This window comes from Nuphar pumila, chromosome 4, assembly GCF_984573655.1.
Source record: "Nuphar pumila chromosome 4, dmNupPumi1.hap1.1, whole genome shotgun sequence".
NCBI classification, from domain to species: Eukaryota; Viridiplantae; Streptophyta; class Magnoliopsida; order Nymphaeales; family Nymphaeaceae; genus Nuphar; species Nuphar pumila.
Window position 1 is genome coordinate 130,976,681 of NC_143252.1, and position 22,337 is coordinate 130,999,017.

Here is a 22,337-nt window from a genome sequence, read left to right on the forward strand (position 1 = left end):
CTTGGATCATTCCTTATTTATTTTCAAGGAAAATGGGATAATTACATTCCTACTTATTTATGTTGATGACATTATAGTTACAGAGAATTCAGAAAGTCAAGTCAAGAACATCAAGCTTTTTTTGAGTGTGAGGTTTAAAATATTTTCTGGGCGTTGAGGTAGATAGAGCGGATGATGGTTTCCTTATTCTGACTTAGCATAAATACATCATGGATCTTCTTAGCCAGACAAGAATGAAAAATTGCAAGCCAATATCTACTCCAAGCCTCATACATCAAAGATTGACTAGTGCAGATAAAGAGTTATACAGAGATCCCACTGAATATAGAAGTTTAGTAGGTATGCTTCAATACGTTACTTTTACTCGTCTAGATATCACATATGCAGTCAATCAAGTGTCTCAATTCATGCATGAACCAAAGGTTACTCATATGGAGGCAGTAAAACACATATTAAAGTATTTAAAGGTATAATGGGAGATGGCTTGGTGTATAAAAGAAGATTGCAAGGAGAAAATATGTTTGTCACTATTAGCATTCTCTAATGTCGATTGGGCTGAAGATCCAGATGAAAGAAGATCCATTTATGGTTATTGTGTGTTTATTGGCAGTAATGTGATATCATGGAGTAATAAAAAATATAAGGTAGTTGCCAGATCGAGCACTAAAGCTAAATATAGAGCTATGGCTGCAGTCACCTCAGAGTTGACATGGATTAGATTTCTCCTGATAGAATTGAGAGAAAAAATCTCTAGATCTGTTTTATTTTCCGATAATCAAAGTGCAATCCAAATATCGATAAATCCAGTCCAACACAACAAAACCAAACATATTGAGATTGACCAGCATTTCATTAGACAGAAGATTGAAGAAAAGGAGTTGGAGGCTAGATTCATTGGAACTGAAGATAAAATTGCAGATATATTTACAAAGGACCTAATGGTTCAGAGATTTTGGTACTTGAAGAACAAGTTGTCCATGGTGAATACCATGTACAACTTGAGAGAGGCTATTGGAACGTGAAGACCTGAAGATTCAGATTTGGATCAAATTGGAATTCCAAATCCAAATCACATCCAAAATGTGTCCTTATATTGTAATCCTTATATTATTTTATATGTTCCTTTTTTCCCTCTATTTATATCATATTAGAGATAAAGGTTGCAGGGCAATATTATAAATTATCAATTGTTGTTATTATAAAAGGATCAGCCAGACATTTTCCTCAAGTTGAGAGGAACATTTTCAAAGTATTCTTGTGCACCATCTTCTTCTCACCTTTCTTGTTCTGTGGTAGACTTGGGATAAAATTGTGAACCAAATTTTGACAGAAAGGAGTGCTAACTATTTGAATGTTCATAGTTTTATCACCTTTGCTCAAGAGAACAATGCAATTAATGAAAGATAAGGTGCACGTGCATAAGATACAACAAATGCTTATTACAATCAGTCAGAAGTGTTGTTGATCACATGTTATGTTTTAGTTTTGCTCAAAGTTGTACACTATGGCATTATCAAGGTGAATCGGTGATCCCACCTACAAGAGAGCATGTTAATGAATGTGAAGATAACATAGATGATATGGATGAATTAATACATGATGCATTTGAAGTACATGATTCTCCCGATGATAGAATAGATGAAAGTATTGTAAGTCAAAGCTCAGAAGTTAATGCATATTTTAAATTGTTGAGTGATATTGAACAAGAATTATATTTCAGATGTGCTAGATTTATAAAGTTGTCATTAATTGTTCGACTATTTCATATAAAATGTCTTAATGGCTAGAGTAATGAATCATTTGATATGTTGCTCGACTTATTAAAAGAGGCATTATCTGAAGGTGTGCAATTGCCAAAGTCATATCATGACACGAAGACTATAATTGAAAAAATCGGTCACAGTTATAAAAAAATAGATGTATGTCCTCGCAATTGCATGTTATATTGCGAAGAAACTGCTACGAAGGAGGTATGTAATGTTTCTAAGACTTCACGATGGAAAGAAGTTGAAGGTTAATCAAATAGTACACCATCTTCGATTTCTAAGAAACCCAAAAAAAATCCTATGAAGACTTTGCATCATTTTACCTTGGTACCAAGATTGAAGAGGTTGTTTATGTCATCTAAGACTGTTGTTCAAATGAGATGGCACTATGAAGGTCGCACCAAATATGGTATTCCAAGGCATCACGCAGATTCATTAGCTTGGAAAAATTTTGATATGTTGTATTCATCTTTTGTTGCAGATAGTCGCAATGTGAGACTCGGGTTAGCCAGTGATGATTTTAATCTTTTTTTAACTTTAATTACATCATATAGCATATGACCAGTTATTATAGTTGCATATAACTTGCCATTGTGGATGTGCATGAAGCAACCATATACCATGCTTTCACGGCTTATATCTAGACCAAACTCTCATGGGTTACAATAAATGTTTATCGTCAACTGCTTATTGAAGAATTGAAGACATTATGAAATTATGGTGTGGAAACCTATAATGCATCAACGAAAAAGTATTTTCAAATGTGGGTAGCTTTATTGTGGACTATAAATGATTTTTCTGCATATGCAAACCTATCAGGATGGAGCACCAAAGCAAAATTAGCATGCATATATGCCATAAAGATACATATTCTTATAAGTTAAAAATTGCAAAAAAAAATTGTTATATGAGATATCTAGATTTTTGCCTACTAACCACATATTTTGGATGAACTAATAGTCTTTTGATGGTAATATTGAAATGATAAGTGCTTCTACCAGAATGTCTAGCATTGATGTGCTACATCAATTGGAGAACATGCCTAGTTCCATTGAAAATAAGTTATGATGCGAAGACACGAACTTACCATATCAATGGAAGAAAAAATATATATTTTTTAGCTATCATACCGGAAGCATAATTTACTGCACCACAATTTGGATGTAATGCATATTGAGAATAATCTATGCGATAAGATAGTTTTAACACTATTGAATTTAGACGAAGTCAAAGGACCATTTAAATGCTTATCTAGATTTGCAAACAATGAATATAAGGCATGCACTTCATCCACAATACCATGCAACAAAAAAAAATGATTGTTGCATGCTTTGCAATGATTATGAAAGAAAAGTCTATTTTTTTACAAAGTGTTGAAGCATTTGAAGGTTTCAGATGGTTATTCAACAAATATCTCTCAATGTATGCAACTAAAAGAATGCAAGATGTCAGGTTTGAAGAGTCATGATTGTCACATGCTAATGCATTAATTCCTTCTATTGGCTTTACGACATTCTTTACGAAAAAAGATAAGTGCAACGCTGATTGAGTTGTGTGGGTTTTTTAAAAAATTATGTTCTACAGTTGTAAAAGATGATACAATAAGACAAATGGAGAAACAAATAGTATTGGTTTTATGCCATCTGAAAAGGATATTTCTGCTTTCGTTCTTTAATATAATGGTTCATCTACCTATTCACCTAGGGGTAGTACAATATCGTTGGATGTATCCCATTAAAAGGTATGCAAAAAGATTTGTTATGTTTTGATTATCATAGATTATTAATATAATTAATTTTTTATTCATTAATTGTTACAGGTTCTTATTAAAGCTCAAGTGTTATATGAGGAATAGAAGTCAACCAGAAGGCTCCATTGTAAATGGGTACTTAGCTGAAGAATGCCTAACTTTTTATTCAAGATATTTGCATGGTATAGAGACACGCTTTAACCGACCGAAAAGAAATTATAATGAAGTTGCTTATGCTACAACACATGATTCGGGTTTATGGAGAAAAGGTTGTATTCTAGGTGCATGTGAATTATTCTCAATGAATGATATAACTTGTTATCAGGTGCATACTTAGGTGATTCAATCATATAGCTCCATGGCACCATATCTTCAGTAAGGATAGTTTTTTAATTATTATATTGACTATTTTTTAATAGTAACAATATGCATTTAATAATTGTTCACTATTGTGGCACGTAGGAAACACTTAGACCATACCAGTACGAGGCATCTTAGGCCTCATTAAATTGAGTTAATTCATAAAGCAAGGTTTTCTGAGTGGTTTAGAAATTATATAAGATAATAATTTTGGATTTTTTATAAATTTTATGATTGTTTTGTTCAGTTTTTTATTAGATGTAAATTTGTTTTGTAATAGATTCGCCAGCTAAGTGAGAGAGAAGAGATTACCGATAAGATTATATAGCTGTATTAGTTTCCTCACAAGGATACAAGAAGATATAAAACTTTTTTGATAAATGGGTTTCAGTTTTGTACAAAACAAAGAGAATAAATAATGAAAACTCAAAATAGTGATGTTGTTACATACAAACATCCAGTTATTCAAGTGCCCATGATAGAAGTGATGTTACATATTATGAAACCGTTTTAGACATCATCGAAATAGAATATCATGTAGACTTGAGGTTTGTTTTATTCAAATGGGAATGGTTTGATGTCCTCAATCGATGTGGCAAGGGCATTAAACAAAATGATTTTGGTTTCACACATGTAAATTCTAAATGTAGATGCATGAAAGATGAACCTTTCATACTTGCATCTCAGGCCGAACAAGTCATTTATATGCAAGATTACATCAACAAAGACTAGCAAATTGTTATTAGGATAAGGCCTAAAGATTTTTTTGAGATGGACAGACGAGTTGATGAAGATGACAACCTACATGGTGATACTAGTGCCAAGTATATTGAAAATGAGTCATACAATATTAAAACTTTAGAAAATATTGATGTTGATGTACCATGGTGTAAGATCAGCAATTTTTTAGTAAACTTCTGAATAAAACATAAGAGGTATTTTTATGTAATTTCATATTAACCGAGAATGCAAAACAAAATAATTTCATAAAGTCAATTATACTTAGGACGTATATATCCTCAGGGATATATGCTCAAAACATCCAGGGAGTCATATCACACTCATTTGACAAAATGAGAGAATTTCGCAAAGTCAAAGAACGGCGTACTCACTTTTTCGCAAAAAATATCAGTGAAACCCCAAAAACATGTGAGCCCCACATAAATATCTCATGTGCCCTACATAAATATCTCACACAAAAATATCTTGTGGGTCCCACATAAATATCTCATAAAAATATCTAGGTGGGCCCCACAAGGGATATATCAATCCTTATCAAAGAAGGTAACGACAAAATGAAAAGAAGGGGTATACTTATCCCTTGGGGTAGAGCCCACACCCAAGGTTTATAAATAAGACCCCCACTGTCACGAGCTTACTTTTTCTAATAAGCCAGTGCAACGCGACGATCCTTCCTTACCACTGCAAGCTATTCTATCACTTTGTCACGGGCATAGAATGCTTTGCAAACCCGCGATGCGCCAAGCTGCCCAAACTGGCCAGCCTAACGGCCAAAGGTCGCGTACCAACACCTTTCCATGTGTTGAATCATTTTCATTGGCCCTGCGCACCACCCCGTGCGCAGCTGCCTAACAGAAGCTGATCAAGTGCGCATTCCATGTAGTTCATGTTGCTTAATGAATGGTCGTCTCATACCAGCTATCACTTTCGAAAGAGACACAAACTTTGCCTTAGCCTTGCGTGTCATGAAGCATATTGCAGCTCCATGCGTACAACATAAGGAAACCTCACCACTGAAGGAACAAGACCTTGTGGGCTCCAGTTCGAAGACAAGTTGATGATTGAACACCATAGCGAAGAGCACCACCCAGACTCATTCGTTGACGCCTAGGCATTCACTCGCCTAGCCCCAAGTCATCATAATCAGTTGGAATCGCTTAGTGTGATTCTTGGGGAATCAACCCTAACCCACACGCACCCGCGTGCGTCCAACTGCTACACGTGGGACTATCTTTCAAGTCGAGAGGTCCTTAACCAAATCTCCAAAGGTAACACCCTCTTATTTGCTGGCACTGCTTAACCAAACAACACTTCCCGACCGTGTGTTAAAATATGTTGATCCTTAAATGTACATATATATATTTATATATATATATATAAAGATACGTATACATATATATATATGTATACATATCTCTATTTATATATATATATATATATATTATCTTCCTAAAATACCCTCAAGGGTATTCTTGTAAATTAGCATTTTACGCATATTCCAATTGGAATATGCATTGTAATTTTTGTTTTGTTTTTATTTTTTGTTTTTTTATATTTTTGGATTTCGTACCACATTGGGGGCCTCCCAAAAGTGACGTTGGGAGCCCCCAACGATCACAAATGTGACCGTTGGGGGCTCTCCAACGTCCCCTTTGGGAGCCCCCAAGGTGGTCCCTTTTCATGCTTATAAATAGGGGATTTCCCCTTTGTATTTGGTATTCTTGAGGGAGCTTATGCTCCATTGTAATGGGGTTTTCACCCCTTCTCCATTATTCTTCAATGATATGTAACTTATGACTTTAAGTCATATTTTTCCCTTTTTATGGGTTTTATGTATTGGCACATTATGTGCGTGTGTTGTTTCCCTTTAATGGGTATATTTGCACTTTACGTGCATAAGTATGGGTTCATTATTGAACCCAAGGTATTTCAAGTCACTTTCTAACATGGTATCAGAGCAAGGTTACGATGGGGTTGTCTCTTGGTGCAACGGAAAGCGTGTCGCTCAAGAAATGGTGAAGTATTCATTGCTCTTCCTAAAGTATTATGCTTTTGAAGTTATTCGGTATGTATCCCTTTTCTCAAAAAGTATTATGCATTTGAAAGTATGTTTCTTGCATATAGTTTGTTCGTTTGATGGTCATGATAGTTGAATTATTTCTTTTCACATTTCGTGTGCTCATATATTTTGAAAATATCTCCTTCTAAATTTGGTGAAATCGTTTGTTGTCCAAATATAAAATTCGTGTCTATTTATCGAACTACTCATAGCATATAATAGTAATTTATGTTTTTAAAAATTACCTTCAATTATGTGAGATTTATAGTTCTTAAATAAGTATTTCATGATTGACCTATAAGTTAACTTTTAAAATTATATATGATCTCTTGCCAAAAAAAAAATGATCTTTGCTTAAAATTTCTTAACTCTCATATGAACCCTAATTTGATTTGAGTTCCTCTCTTGATTATGGATTTTAGTGCATTTTTGAAAAATTTGATATAATCATTATATGAGAATCTCTCACATCTAAAATCTTTGTTGAATCCTAAAGTAGTTCTTGTTAATGATAACTTATAAGAACTCCTAAAAAGTTTTTCAAAAAAAGAAACATTGAAAAACTTTATGATAAACCATTAGGAAAGTTTGTTTTTAAAAGGGAATTTCCCACATAGAATGCATAGTTCATCTATTGCATCCTTTTTTGGTATAAATGATTTCATTTTTCATCCTTATAAACTTGTTGGTTTGTATTTTTCATAAGGTTTCGAAATCTCTTAATAAAATCTTTAAAAAAACCTACATTGGCCATAATATAGTTTTAGTTGTCCTCAATTGCACTTGTCAAGCATGTAATTACATAATTAAAACTTGAGAATTTCAAGCATTGTTCTTTTTATAAAGTGCATACTTGCTCACTTTTGTGTATTTTTGTATTTTGTGCACATTTGCTTCTCAAAATATTTGCGCTTGTATGCATTCCCTCTTTTTTATGATATACATGCCTTAGTGCATGTTTGTTGACACCTTGGTGTGTATTTGTTCAAGTATTGTATGAGTGCTTTCGTGCACATCTTTTATAAAGCCTTGTGTGCTTACATATGTATTGTCTCTTCGTAGACATTTTTGCATTATGGAGCCTTTATGCACATTTCTTATTGTGAAAAACATAATGAATTTAAATATTGAGTCCTTTTTAAATCTTTGTAAGTGCTTATAGCACTTTGTACGTTTCCGCATATCTCATCTCAATCAAAGAATATTTAAAACTTGTTGTATGGGATTTAATCCCAAATCTATAAATTTTCAAGTACATTTTCCTTGAGTATTGTGTTAAAGCCTTCTTTGTGAACCATTACGGTTCTTATGATTTCTTTGATTAAAAGCTTGATTCTCTTGATGAATTCTTTATGTTGTGGTCTTTTTGATACAAGACTTCTTTTAAAGATTAGGCATAATTCGTGTTTATGCAAAATTGTTTTTGATGGATTATATTGGACCTTTGATTCAATTTGTTAATCGGTCCTCTTTGTAAAAACTTTTTGGAAAATGATTCCTTATGTGTTTATTGCCCCTCTGTGGCATTTATATTTGTCCATCACATGTTATTTAATGCATCGTTTATTTGGCTTTATTATTGTCATATTAGAGATGTTTGTCGAGGTGAGTTATGGGCACCTCGTGTTGTATCATTTTAGATTGTCCACCTTCCATATTATAGATGGTTGTTGAGGTGAGTTATGGGCACCTTGGGACTCTAAAATGAGTTGTTATTTGATCTCTAATTATGAGTGGGTCACTCATTTTTTCTCTTGTGGCCATTGATATTATGGATGCTTCTATGTAAATGTGATGGACATATGGTGTTTGAAACCTTAAATGCTTTAAGGTATATTTAAAATCAAGGTGTTATGGGATTATAGCCCAACCTTTTATTTATGAATCTTATGAGTGCATTTGCACATTTGTGATTCTGAATATTGTGCTTATTGTGCACATGTGTTCTTGTGTTTTTTCACAAGTGTTCTTGGTGTGTGTATGTTCACACATTTGTTCTAAAAGAATATTATTTTATCATCTTGTTGAAAATACTTTTACATGCATTTATTCCAAAATGTTATTGTTATGAGTATTCATGTTTTAAAAGGAATATTGTTTCATTCGAGGTTTATTTTCATTACAAGTTTATTGCCTCAAAAGTCTTTTCCTTGTATGCCCATTATCTAAGTATCATCATATGTAGACAAGAATTTTATTACACCTTCGTGTGTTTTTAGCCCTTTGTTGGCTTTTGCTCTCTTGGTCTAGTAGCTGAACACACTTGTCTTGAGTGTTTTTATATGTAGACAAGGCACGTTGATTCACACCATGGTGTGTGATTTTTAGCCTATGTTGGCGTTTGTGTCCTTGTTCTAGTCGCTTAAGATGTATGCCCATGGTTGGCTTATTTCACTCATTTCAAGTGCTATCATATGTAGACAAGAGATGTATTATGTTTTAGCCCATGGTTGGCTTATTACTCTTGTTCTAGTAGCTGAACATACTTGGTTTTAAGTGTATTTTTTACGTAGACAAGAGATACTTTTTAGTCCATGTTGGCATGTATTCTTTTGTTCTTGTCGTAGATGCACTTATTTCAAGTATTATTATATGTAGACAAGAGGTTCTTTTACACACCTTTGTGTGTGTCTTTGGCCTTTAATGGCTTTATATTCTTGATCTAGTAGCTTATACACTTGATTTATGGGTTTTGGAGGACTAATGAGGAAGATGTTTGTAATGGATAAACTATTGTTGAAATTTGCAAAATTTCATTCATGACTTGTGTTTTTTCAAGCAAATCATATTTTTGATATGCATATCAAGTTGATTTCTTAGCATTTAATCTATATATTAAGTGCTTATGGTTTTTGCCACCCTTATATGCAAAATGTGTATTAAGTATGTCTTTCATAAATGATTTTAAAACCTTGTGAACTCTTGGGTTTATTTTGCCTAAAGTATGCTTGGAGACTTCGTTTCTCTTGTTTGGCACTTCATTACATGTTTGAAGCATGATCATTAATGAGTTCTTTGAGTATTAATTCATTTAATGATAAGTATATGCATATGCTCTTTATGGCCTTTTTTGGGCTCTCATTCAATAATGTTTATGTATATCATGCCTCTTCGTAGGCTTATTGTGGTGTCCCTTAGTGGACCATTTTTGTTATTCCCCATTATGGGGTTATATTTGTCCAACGTTGGACCTTATGAATGCACTATGCATTCTTGCAATTTATTTCTGCATAATTTGCTTCCGCTCATTTTTGTTTTAAACATGATATATGATTTTTGAAACTTTGGTGTCATTTTTGCATAATGTGCATCTCTTCTAACCTGTGCTAGTTAGAAATGTTCCATTTGAATAAAAGTACAAAGATTTGTTTTACTTGTTTCTTTGTTGTTATTTCACAGGATCTTGGAGATAGGACAAAGAGAAGTACCCTGGATAGTTCGGGAAATTTGAAGACAATAGGAGGAAGGCCTTTTCAAGTTCCATTGCATCCTTGCCGGAGCCTCTTGGAGTCTTGCCCTTTGTTCAATCTTTTCGTTTCCCCGCAAAGATTGAGGGGGGGTGTTAAAATATGTTGATCCTTAAATGTACATATATATATTTATATATATATAAAGATACGTATACATATATATATATATGTATACATATCTCTATTTATATATATATATATATTATCTTCCTAAAATACCCTCAAGGGTATTCTTGTAAATTAGCATTTTACGCATATTCCAATTGGAATATGCATTGTAATTTTTGTTTTGTTTTTATTTTTTGTTTTTTTATATTTTTGGATTTCGTACCACATTGGGGGCCTCCCAAAAGTGACGTTGGGAGCCCCCAACGGTCACAAATGTGACCGTTGGGGGCTCTCCAACGTCCCCTTTGGGAGCCCCCAAGGTGGTCCCTTTTCATGCTTATAAATAGGGGATTTCCCCTTTGTATTTGGTATTCTTGAGGGAGCTTATGCTCCATTGTAATGGGGTTTTCACCCCTTCTCCATTATTCTTCAATGATATGTAACTTATGACTTTAAGTCATATTTTTCCCTTTTTATGGGTTTTATGTATTGGCACATTATGTGCGCGTGTTGTTTCCCTTTAATGGGTATATTTGCACTTTCCGTGCATAAGTATGGGTTCATTATTGAACCCAAGGTATTTCAAGTCACTTTCTAACACCGTGTACCTGAGGGACCTTTTTCAAAAATCCGACCTTACGGATGTGTTCTACGTGCTTGTTTTCATAAGAATAGACTCTTGGATCACGCATTTTGGATGAAAAATGGTTTTTGGAGCCTCAAAAGTCTTAAAAATTATACACCGTTGATTTTGGAACCTTATAAAAACCTATCCATGTATCGGAATCAAATGATTCAAGACCCCATTCCTATGAAAACAAGCACGTAGAACATATCTGTAAGGTTAGAATTTAGAAAAAAAAACAAATTTTTTTTTAAAAAAACTCATGTACACATCGGGCATGGATAGAGTTGAGTATCTTACCATTTTCCTATATATATATATAGGATTTTGAAAACCTACCAACTGAAAACCTTACCAAACCTACCCACCACACGTTTTATTAGATTTATGGTATTTTTTTCAAAATTACAACCCTACAGATGTGATCTATATACTTGTTTTTATAGGAACCAGTTCTTGGAGCATGTGATTATGATGCATGGATAGGTTTTTATAAGTTTAAAAAATCAACGGCATACAATTTTCATAAATTTTTAAGGCTCCAAATACCATTTTTTATATCCAAAAACCATGATCCAAGTGTTGATTTCTAGTAAATCAATCATGCTGAACACATCAGTACGGTCAGAATTTTGAAAAAAAAATACCAACAATTTTTCAGTGGGTAGGGTTGGCATGGTTTTTGGTGGGTAGTCTCTCTCTCTCTCTCTCTCTCTCTCTCTCTCTCTCTCTCTCTCTCTCTCTCTATATATATATATATATATATATATATATATATATATATATATATATATATAGAGAGAGAGAGAGAGACACCCACCTTTCCTCACCCTCATTTAATAAAGTATGAATATGTGGATCCGTAAAGGCCTAACAATGCCTTAACAAGACACCCACCAAACAGAAATCAACTTTTGTGCCAGTAAAGACTTACTGGCGCAATTGCTGCACCAATAGATATGCCACTAAAAGCCTCGCTGGTAATGGTTTTACTGGAGCAATTTACATTTGCCAGTGAAAAGTGCATAAATACAGCGCCAGTAAAAACATTTCACTGGCGCAAATTCAATGCCAGTGAAAATCTTTAGCCAATGACTAGTTTTCATTGGTGCCGAATCTGTGCCAGTGAAAATACTTTTACTGTTGCACTTATTTAGTGCACCAGTAAAAGTGTAGGAAAAAATATAAAAATAGCGCATTTTTTAGCACAAAACTTTTTTTAAAATTATATTTCCTATCACATACAACAAATACAAATATAATTCAACATTGACTCAAATGCACCTACCCAGTACTCCATTAAAGTAAATCTTGTGCAAGTGTATTGAAAATGTAAGCTACATGAAGAATAGACTCTGCAACCCATTAATCTGAACAAGGAAAGACTTGCATCCAATAACCTGAAATTAAATGGCAAGTGATGGACCATGATCTCAATCAATCCTTGAGAAAAAGCATCAAAATCATGTTTATGACCAGCCGACTTTCCTAAAGCATGTAACACCATTGAATCTGTGAAGGTAGAGCAGCTACTTACAGAGAATCCTTCACCAAAGAACACGTATACAGAATGAACACTGCCTGAGCTATCTAGTCAGAGACTACAGTCTGCATGAGTCTAAGAAGGATCACACACAACAAATATTGGACACCAACAGAGAAAGCCCATGCACAACAAATAAGGACGATCCACATTAGCATGTAGCAATTAAAAAATATGTACAAAAATAAACCTCACATTTAGATCCTCTGGCCATATATGCTGGACCCATCAATGCTGATCATATAACCTTTATTTGAGATGGCAATTGGCCATTATTTGCCCCACTGCAATAAAGGAGATATTGAAGAATGTTATCTAACTGCCTTTGAATGCAAATTAGATAAATAATTAAAGACTCCAAGAGAAATTAGTCCTAGTAGGTGTACATCACACAAACTGATAAAACGTGAGATGTCACCATGTTTGAGTTAGAGGCAAATGAGTTCATAGCCAACATATAATTTACACTGTTTGTAAGCAGCAAGCAGCGGAATTTGGTTACAATCCCCTAATAGAGATATCTCAGGCTAAGGAGATATCTATCACAAAGGATGACAATGTCCAGAAAAATTGTGTGTATGTGTTTCTATCAGAGGGTCTGTGCTGTATAGTCTAACTTAAATAGCTAGTTGAGCTGACATTAACTCAACTTCTTCAGGTCTTGGTGCTGCTATACCTTTCCCAAAAAGGTCCTAAATGACCATAACTCAATTTATAGGGCCATTCAGTCAAAATTTAAACTTTCAGCTTGGGTGGCCTATGAATATGAGTAAATATGTTATAAATGGCACAATGATTTGATTAAAAGTGTTGCTAACAAAATGAAACAAACCTGAATTTCAATATTCTCCAGCATGTCACCTTGAGCCTCAATTAGTACTGCCATGTCCAGGAAAATCTGCATAAAGGAATAACAAAATTAATGAAGAAAACTGAAGAAAGCATTCTATAATTTAAGAATTAGAGAACGCAAAATTTTAAGCACCTGCTCTAAGTCAAGAAGTATCTTCTCAAGGTCCCTCACATCATCATGTCATTCTTGAAAGTCGGACAGAGTGCCCATGATCTGTAACATGAGGCAAAGATCATCACCTAAAAGTACTCTCTCTAAGCAATATAAGGTCCAGATTAATTCAAGAAAATAGTACCCTTGCTATGAAGTCATAATCTATAGCCTAAACACAGAAGTAGCAGGAATAGTCATTGTTGGTTATGTGTTCTTGATGGCTAATGGATTTTTATCAATAACCAACAGCTTATTTTTAATCAGTAATGGCAACACGACATAAACACCTAATTCAGGTACAAATCAAATAAAAAGAAAATGACATTGCATGTTACTCAACATCCCCATTTAACCTTTAGGGAACCTTGTCTGAAAGTAATTAAGCAATGTTCTTTCCCCAATTGCAGTATGGCAAGTCACCATTGTATTAGATGAACATAATATCAATCCTATCTTACCATGCATTTTGCCAGCTGAAACTTCTACAGAGGCACTTGCTTTAACTATCACCCTTGTTTTGAAGTTTGAACTCAACTTCCTCTTTAACATCTCTTTCCAGTGAGTTGTCACAAAAAAAGAACATGATCCTTTTTTTGCCAAGCCAGTTAAGGTTAAAAAGAGCAAGCTAATGACACCAAATCACAGTTTTTTCAGAAATCTGACCTCTTCATTTATGAGGTTGTATACCGGTCTACATACCAATAAATGTCAACAAATCACTCCAAAGAACATGCAGCAACAGTATCTACTCAAACGAAGCAAGAAATCAGACAAATAGCATACATAACTTGATATCTGAAAATGTGTTCATATCTTCATCAATAAATAAAAACAAAAAAAAATGAAATAAAACAGATATGAAACTTTGCACAAAGAGGACAGGATTTAGCAAGCATTCATCCAAGAAATTGTAATTTTTTTATTTAAAATATAAAACCTCTAAAATCTAAGCATACAAAAAAAGGATTTAGCATGCATTCACCCAATAAACTGCAAAAGCATGAATTAAAAGACAAAACCACTAAAATCTAAGTCTATTTGAAAAAAAATAGGATTTATCATGCATTCATCTCAAAAATTACACAAATAAGGATTAAAATAAAAAAAACCTAAGGTCTAAGCATACCTGAAAAAAAATGGATTTGCCATGCTTTCATCCAAAAAATTGCAAAAAATAAGGATTAAAATATAAAACCTTTAAAATCTAAAAAAAAAGATTTAGCATGCATTCGCCCAATAAACTGCAAAAACATAGATAAAAAGACAGACCCCTAAAATATAAGCATAACAAAATTGATTATGTGGCAAACCTTAATAAACTTCCTCCTGTGATCTTTCATGCGCGGTAGGTTTTGCAGAGATAGGGAAGGAACGATCTTCCTCCCGTCATCAGCTTGGATATAGATGAGAGGAGCGTCAAACGGACATCCGACATGTGTATAGGGGCAACTCGGGCGGTTTTCGGCACGGGTAGGGGCAGCTCCGGTGAGCAGCGTGAGAGAGATGGTAGGGCTGAGGGAAAATGAAAAAAATAGGAGGAAAAACACCGGAGTTGCAGGGAGAGAACACATCGTAGGAGAGAGAGAGGCGGGGGGGGGGGGGCTTTAGGAAAACGGAGCCCAAGAAAAGTCTTTTTTTAGCAGTGTTAGGTTGCGCCAGAAAAAAAACTTTAGTGGCGCAGACAGGACTTGAGCCTGAAAAACTATCTTTTTGTGGCAACCCTTGTTAACCCTTTTCTACGTCAATAACAAGGGTTTTACAATGGCGCTACCGCTTAAGTGCACCAGTAAAACCCTTATTTCTTATAGTGTTATAACTATTTTATCACTTAAGCCTCTCACAATTCACTCATATTGAAAAGTTTTAGAAAAAAGTTTAATCCTTCGTCTCTCTCTCTCTCTCTCTCTCTCTATATATATATATATATGGAGAGAGAGAGAGAGAGAGTATGATCCTAGTGTTCCTCACTTAAGTAACTTAATATATGAATATCATTGACAAATTTTTTTTATGTTGTGACTGAAACTAAACTAATCATATCATAAGTAACTTAAGCAAGATGAGCAGTATAAATGCTATTTATTTATTTCATAACGTCCAGACTTTTGAAAATTTAAAATTATAGGATATGATGTACTTAAAAGTAAAATGATGAGAATAATAGTTCTACTTTCATGAGTGGATGAATCTTACTCTAGTATATATAAATGTTTAAGAATTTTAGACATCTAAACACATTGCGATAACCCACTTGATTATATGAATATAATTGATGCCACTAGATTTTTCTAGTATAGGATATGATGTACTTAAAATTTAAATATTTATTTAAAATTGATAAATCATAAAAAAAGTAATTAAAATATAGGTAACGTCAATAGGGTCTGGGCGTGGCCCAGAGCTCTCTGACATAATCTATTTGAGTTAGTTGTAATTTGGAAAAAAAATATTTGTAAACTTTAAATTTGAGCAAAATTTAAGCAAAAATTGGGTTAAATTTAGGAAAAATCCAGGTATGACCACCGTTAGATCTACCTCAGAATCTAGATCGCGTTGGTGATCTGTTTTTCCAAAATTGAATTATGGTTGGCCTAAAATATATATTTTTCAAAAATGATCTGCATTTAATTTTGATATTTTTCTAGATTGGATCAAACCGGATTTGCTGTATTTTGATCCAAGTTAATATGGATTTGAACTCTGTCCATGATCTATATTGACTAGGATCTGGTATAGGTTGGATGCATATAGATTTATATGGGTTTGGATCTTGAATACAGATATGGGTTCAAAATTCATTCATAGCCATTTTAAAACTTTAAAATCAAATTTTAAATTAAAAATAGGATAAGGTAGAACTCTACCCTATAAAGAGTCTTTCAGAGGGGGCGTCACCCTCTGAAATATTCTCTAGAATTATCGTTAGAGAGTAGAGTTCTACTCCTCTTCTAGATATTTATTTTACTTAATGTAGAACTCTACTCTCTAAAGATAATTCTAGAGGAGAAGTCACCATATTGTTAAACCATATCCAAATATAAAAAGGGATTAGGATTTCCCTCTCTTTAAAATTAGTACTCTAGAGAGAGAGAGAGTGAAAGAAAGAGAGAGGTGAAAGAAAACAAAAAGCAAAAGTAGTGTGGTGAGAGAAGGAAGAAAAGAAAGAAGAAAAAAAATGCAAAAGAAGAATAAAATATTTTTTTTCTTAAAGCATCCATCAATTTTTCTGAGTTTTTCATGCTACAAATCAAGGTACAAGTTTCTCTCTAATTTCTTATGAAAAAAATTAGGTATAAATCGATTTGGGTTTGGATTTAAGGAGAAAAAGGGAAATCTGATTTGTTTTAAAGCTATATATATAGGTATAATTAATGTTTTTATTATTTTCCTAGTTCGTCCATGCTAAACGTATGCATATCAAATTTTTAAACCATGTATCTGAATTTATATTGTTGATTTTCTCATGCTCACACAAATCTCAATATATATATATATAGGTGTGACGAGTTTTCTTGTTCCCTCAAACCTAGATATATATGTATATACATATATATTTCAAGTTGGTCAACTTTTATAAACTTGAATATATTATTTCAGACTTGGCGAGTTAGTATACAAGCATCTGAATATGTTTTACTGTTTTAGACTTAATGAGTGCATACACATGCATCTAAAAATATATTCTTTATATTCATATTTTATTGAGTTTCATATATCTGCATGTGAATATATATATATATATATATATTTATTTATTTATTCAATTCTGCCAGGTATATGCTCATGCAAATTTGGATTAAATCCGGCGAGTATATGCTCATGTAGATTTGGATTAGATCTGTCGAGTATACACTCATGTAGAGTTGGATCAAATTTGTTGAGTACATGCTCATGCATATTTGGATCAGATCTGTCAAGTACATGTACATGCAGATTTAGATCAAATCTGTCGGGTATATGTAGATGTAGTTTTGGTTCGGATATGTCGAGTACATATATATGCAGTTTTGGTTTTAGATTTGTTGAGTATATGTACTTGTAGTTTTGGTTTAGATATGTCGAGTTACATATTTAATTGTTTTGGTTCAGATCTATCGAGTTTCATGCTTATGTGTCAGAACATATTGTTTTGATTTAGATCTATCCAGTTACATGCTCATGCAACCGAATGTGTTGTTTTGATTCATATTGGCCGAATTACATGCTCATGGATCTGCATATAATTATATATTTCCAGTTTTATTGGATTTGAAACTTATGTATATATGCAGTCAACATATGACACAGGCTATTATATGCATATTTTTGGGTTTAGCTGACCTCTGTACATGATTATAATCATGTACATGGATCAACCATCATGCTTCTCACATGGTACAGGTCTGGCCGACTCGTGTACATGATTTTTATCATGTACATGGATTAGCTCCAACTGTTGGCTTGTTAATCAGACCTATAGAGGTAAAATTTTCTACATAACTGATTTGAGTACATGAAATTGGTCATATACATGTTTAAGATTGATCCATGTATTATTTTTTAGATGATACATAAACTTGATCTTGATTTGATCAATTGCAATTGTGCATGTCATACACATGAACCTAAAATTTATTTGATGTTTGCATGACAGTAATCTTATGCATGTTTGGTTGTCATGCATGTTTTGAAGCATTGTATTCGCATGCATATGTGCTTGGCTTAATGTGCATTCATTTTGTATGTTTTGAATGTGCATTGTGAACATGTTTGAAAAAAATATATGTGTTGCATGTTTACTAAAATTTTACAAATATGCATAAATTACCTTTGAGATGTGTTGGTTGTCAGATGTGAATCACCGCAAGCCGTGTAGGCTAGAAGCATGTGTTGTTCAAATTGTTATTGATTTTATTTATACATTATAAATTTATTTTTAAAATTTATTGGTTTTTAAAATTTAATTATGTTGTTAAATTGTGAGGGTTAGGGCTCAAAATTTGTTGGTTTTGCATGTTGATATGCAAAACGGTTCCTGTGTAAAAAACTTAAAATTTATTTGAAAAGGTAAAAGATATGAAACAATTTAATTAATCTCTTTCTTGATGTCCCTTGCATAATGTGAGAATCATGGATGACGGTCATAAAAGACCGTGAGGATACTAAAACTCTGCGTGTGATTGTGCCCCTAAATTCGATATAGTGGTTCACCTCCTGACCACTGTTATAAGGGAATTTCAACCACTTTCTCTAGGGATGGTGTTATTGACTCAGTTGTAGTTATTGGTATACTAAGAAAGTGGAGTCAATGGTTGATTTTCATTAATGTCTTGACATTAGGTGATAATTTCTAATGTTTCGATGAAATGTGAGGATTTTTTATATCGATCGAGGAAAAAGTGTGGAACCCAGTAACAAATTATAAATTGTGTGTTAAGCTACAACTGAAAACCTAACTTGGACTTCAGAGATTGTGTTCGTTTGAGTATCCACAGGTTTAAGAAAAAATAAAAATTAAATTTGTGTGCATTTAATAGGGACATGCATGAAAAAAAAACTCTCATAAATAACTTAATAAGTTATTCATACATGTATATTGAATCATGCATATTTTACTGTTCAGTATTAGTTCATGCATTTATGCATATTTGGCTTTACATAATATTTGTGTTTGCATAATATTTGTTTTTGCATGATATTTGGTTGAATGCTCGAATGATAAAGTATTTGTGGTAAGTTATTGATTGTGATATTTCTCTGAAATTTATGCATGAATTTGTTTATCCTATTTCCTTTACTGTTTAGATTTTTAGATGAATTCGTACAAAAAAGTTTGGTTCTTACTAATTTTATTAAAATTATTTTATAGGCACAAATGCTCAGTGATGTTTCAGACTGGCTAGCTGGAGGCTTCGAGAGTTGTCACTGGTGTTCTAATTTTTAACAGGATGACTCGATTGATATAGTCGATTTTCTTATTCTAGACTATTTATCAGTTTGATTACATTAATAAAGTTTGATTTATTTCTTCAATTGATTCAATGCACGATATGGTTTGTGGTATGACATATTAAATCCATGATGCTCTGGATCCTTGAGTGAGTTTTCACAATTGTTTAAAAAAAATCAATTATGTTTATGAGGGTCAGTTGAGGTCATTACATTTGTCTTCCATTCTAATGTAAGTGATTGAAAACTTGTGACAACTATGAGTCTCAAGACTCTTCATGATATCCATAAACCAATTTGGATGAAGTGGTTCAAACAAGTCCCAACTTTTGATGGACTTACTTATATGAGTGCGAAGGTGTAGGTCGCCTTCTATGAGATTTAGGTTTTTTGTAGAATACTCAGGAAATGGGTTACTACGTAAAACCCTTAATAATATATATTGCTTCTATACACTGATGACATATATGATAACCTTAAATGAATGCATGTGTGAATGAGCCTCGAATGTCCACAATAGAGATTATGTTCATAACTTAGCTACTTAGTTTATGAGATAATCTAAATTCTGTACACACTAAGTGAATGTTCGAACCCCAAAAATATATTTATTTTATGAAAATGACTTTTACAAGTAGCTTCATATTTTCTGTATTATAATTTTGACTCATGTCATTATGTTGTTTGACTCAAAATTAGTAGCTTTTTGAACCAAACACTTTCACAAAATAACCCTTTCTTTGCCTAAAGTTTTAGGGAATGAGTTTTGGAGGGAAAGTCCTCTTTATGAAATTTGTTTAGTTAGTATTGAACATTTTTTACAAACACATTGGATTTAAAATGTGTAGAGTTGACTTAAAGGGTAAAGCTTTCAATAAACTTGTCAATTGAATTTAAATTTGGACTTTGACTTGAATTTATATTCGCCCTGGTCTGACTTGGTTCATTTTAGTTTGGTTTATCTTAGTCTTGGTTTGACTTTGAACAATCTTTTTATCACTCATTTTTGGAGTGTTATAGACTTATTAATACCTCTTTAAAAAGATATTTGATGTATTCTTAAAAAGATTTAATACCAAAAATGGTTTGAAAGGTTAACCAGGCAATAGGGTCATTCTGGACTATAACTAAGTGCGCCACCTATCCTTAATGGCTATCCTTAAGAGTCATTAATAGGAACATGCATGACTTTTGACTTTAAGAGTCATTACGAAGCATGCTAAATATTGTAATCAATGGACTTTTGAGTAGGGGTGGCAATCGTGTCGGGTTGGCGGGTCAGCATACCTCAACCCAAACCCGACCCGTTTATTAAACGGGTCGGTTGTGGCAAACACGAACCCGGCCCGTTTAATAAACAGGTAACCCGACACGACCCGCCAACCCATTTAATAAATGGGTTGGGTCGGGTAAACGGGTTCTCAGGTTCGTGGGTTAGGTTGGCGGGTCAGGTTGACGGGTTCGGTTGGCGGGTCAACGGGTCGGGTTGGCGGGTTGACGGGTTGGCGGGTCGGGTTGGTGGGTTGACCCGCCCACCTAACCCATTTATTAAACGGGTCAGCCGAGTTGGCATACCCCCAACCCGAACCTGACCCATTTAATAAACGGGTTAGGCGGGTCAACCCGTTTAATAAACGGGTTGGCGGGTGGTGTCAGGTTTTGCCACCCCTACTTTTGAGGACTTATTAACCAGCCAACTAACCCAGTTCTATATATACCCTAGCCTTTAGTCCATGTACAATGACTCTGTTCTTCTTCCTTCTTCTTTTCACTCTTGTACCAAGAATGATTTCCTTTTCTCTATGGGGGCTGCTAAGGGTAATTCTATTGTGGTAGTTGGTTGTCTTAGTACTAAAGGTGATTGTGAAAAGAATGAAAAGGTGCGGGCTCAGTTGTATTTCAGGAGCAAAGTTTCAGTTCATTCTTTTGCATCTGGTTTCTACCTGAAAGGAAATTGCCGCTTTTAAGAGTGCCACAACGCGGGCTTCAGAGCCAATTCAGTTATTCTCATGACGATGGTTGTCATCCGGATCATGCGGAAATTCCAACGATGAACTAATGTTAAAAAAAAAATCTCGTTATAAAAAAATATATCAGCAATCAAAAATCTTGTGCTATATGACAAATCTACTTTTTTTTCTGGGAAATCTTAAAAAAATATAAAGCGAATAATATAAAAATGTTGCAGAAAGTGTGTGTATCATGTTAACATGAGGTGATATTAAGTAAAACATTGCATTTTTTTTTGTCTAATATTGACTTGAGGTATTTTCTAAACATTAGTGATACACGTGACATAAACGTAACGGGATGCTGCTCTCAGAAACCCAAAACGTGATACACATCCCTCATCCCTCTTTCCCTGCGTTTTCTGCTCATTTGTTTAATGTAGTTTTCATATAAAAAATTGCTGAGATGACATCTTTCCCTCTCTTTTCCAACCGTGGATGAAACGAACATCCAAGCATAATAGTGAGAAAGCACCGCAAGCATAAGCCAGATTTTCCACCGCCTTCCTGATATTTTCACGTGTAAATCACTTAATAACTCTCTCAAATCCCCCGTATGAAAGGACTTTCAAGGAAAGGCTGACTGACTGGCAGTATTTTTTTTAGAAATCTATGCCTTTTTCCCACGAAAGACCCCTTACCAACGTCTTCTACTTAAAAACATTGGATGGCTCAATATTTTGGGGCACACACAGATTCATTAAAGGCACAGTGAATTGTTTCAATCAAAATCATTATGCAAAACAGCTATTATTGGAGTGTTGAAAAAAGTGTGATTTTTCTTTTGATAACCACTGAATAATCCAGTCATCTTTTTGCAGAAAATCACGGAACATGAAAGCAATTATTGAATTATGAGAATTGCTCGATACTTCAACGATTTTAGAGGAAGACACCATTAAGAGAAAAGGAGGGGATGAGGGAAACAGATGTCGATTTCCAGGTGGCCAAGTACGTCGAGAAAGGTAGTTA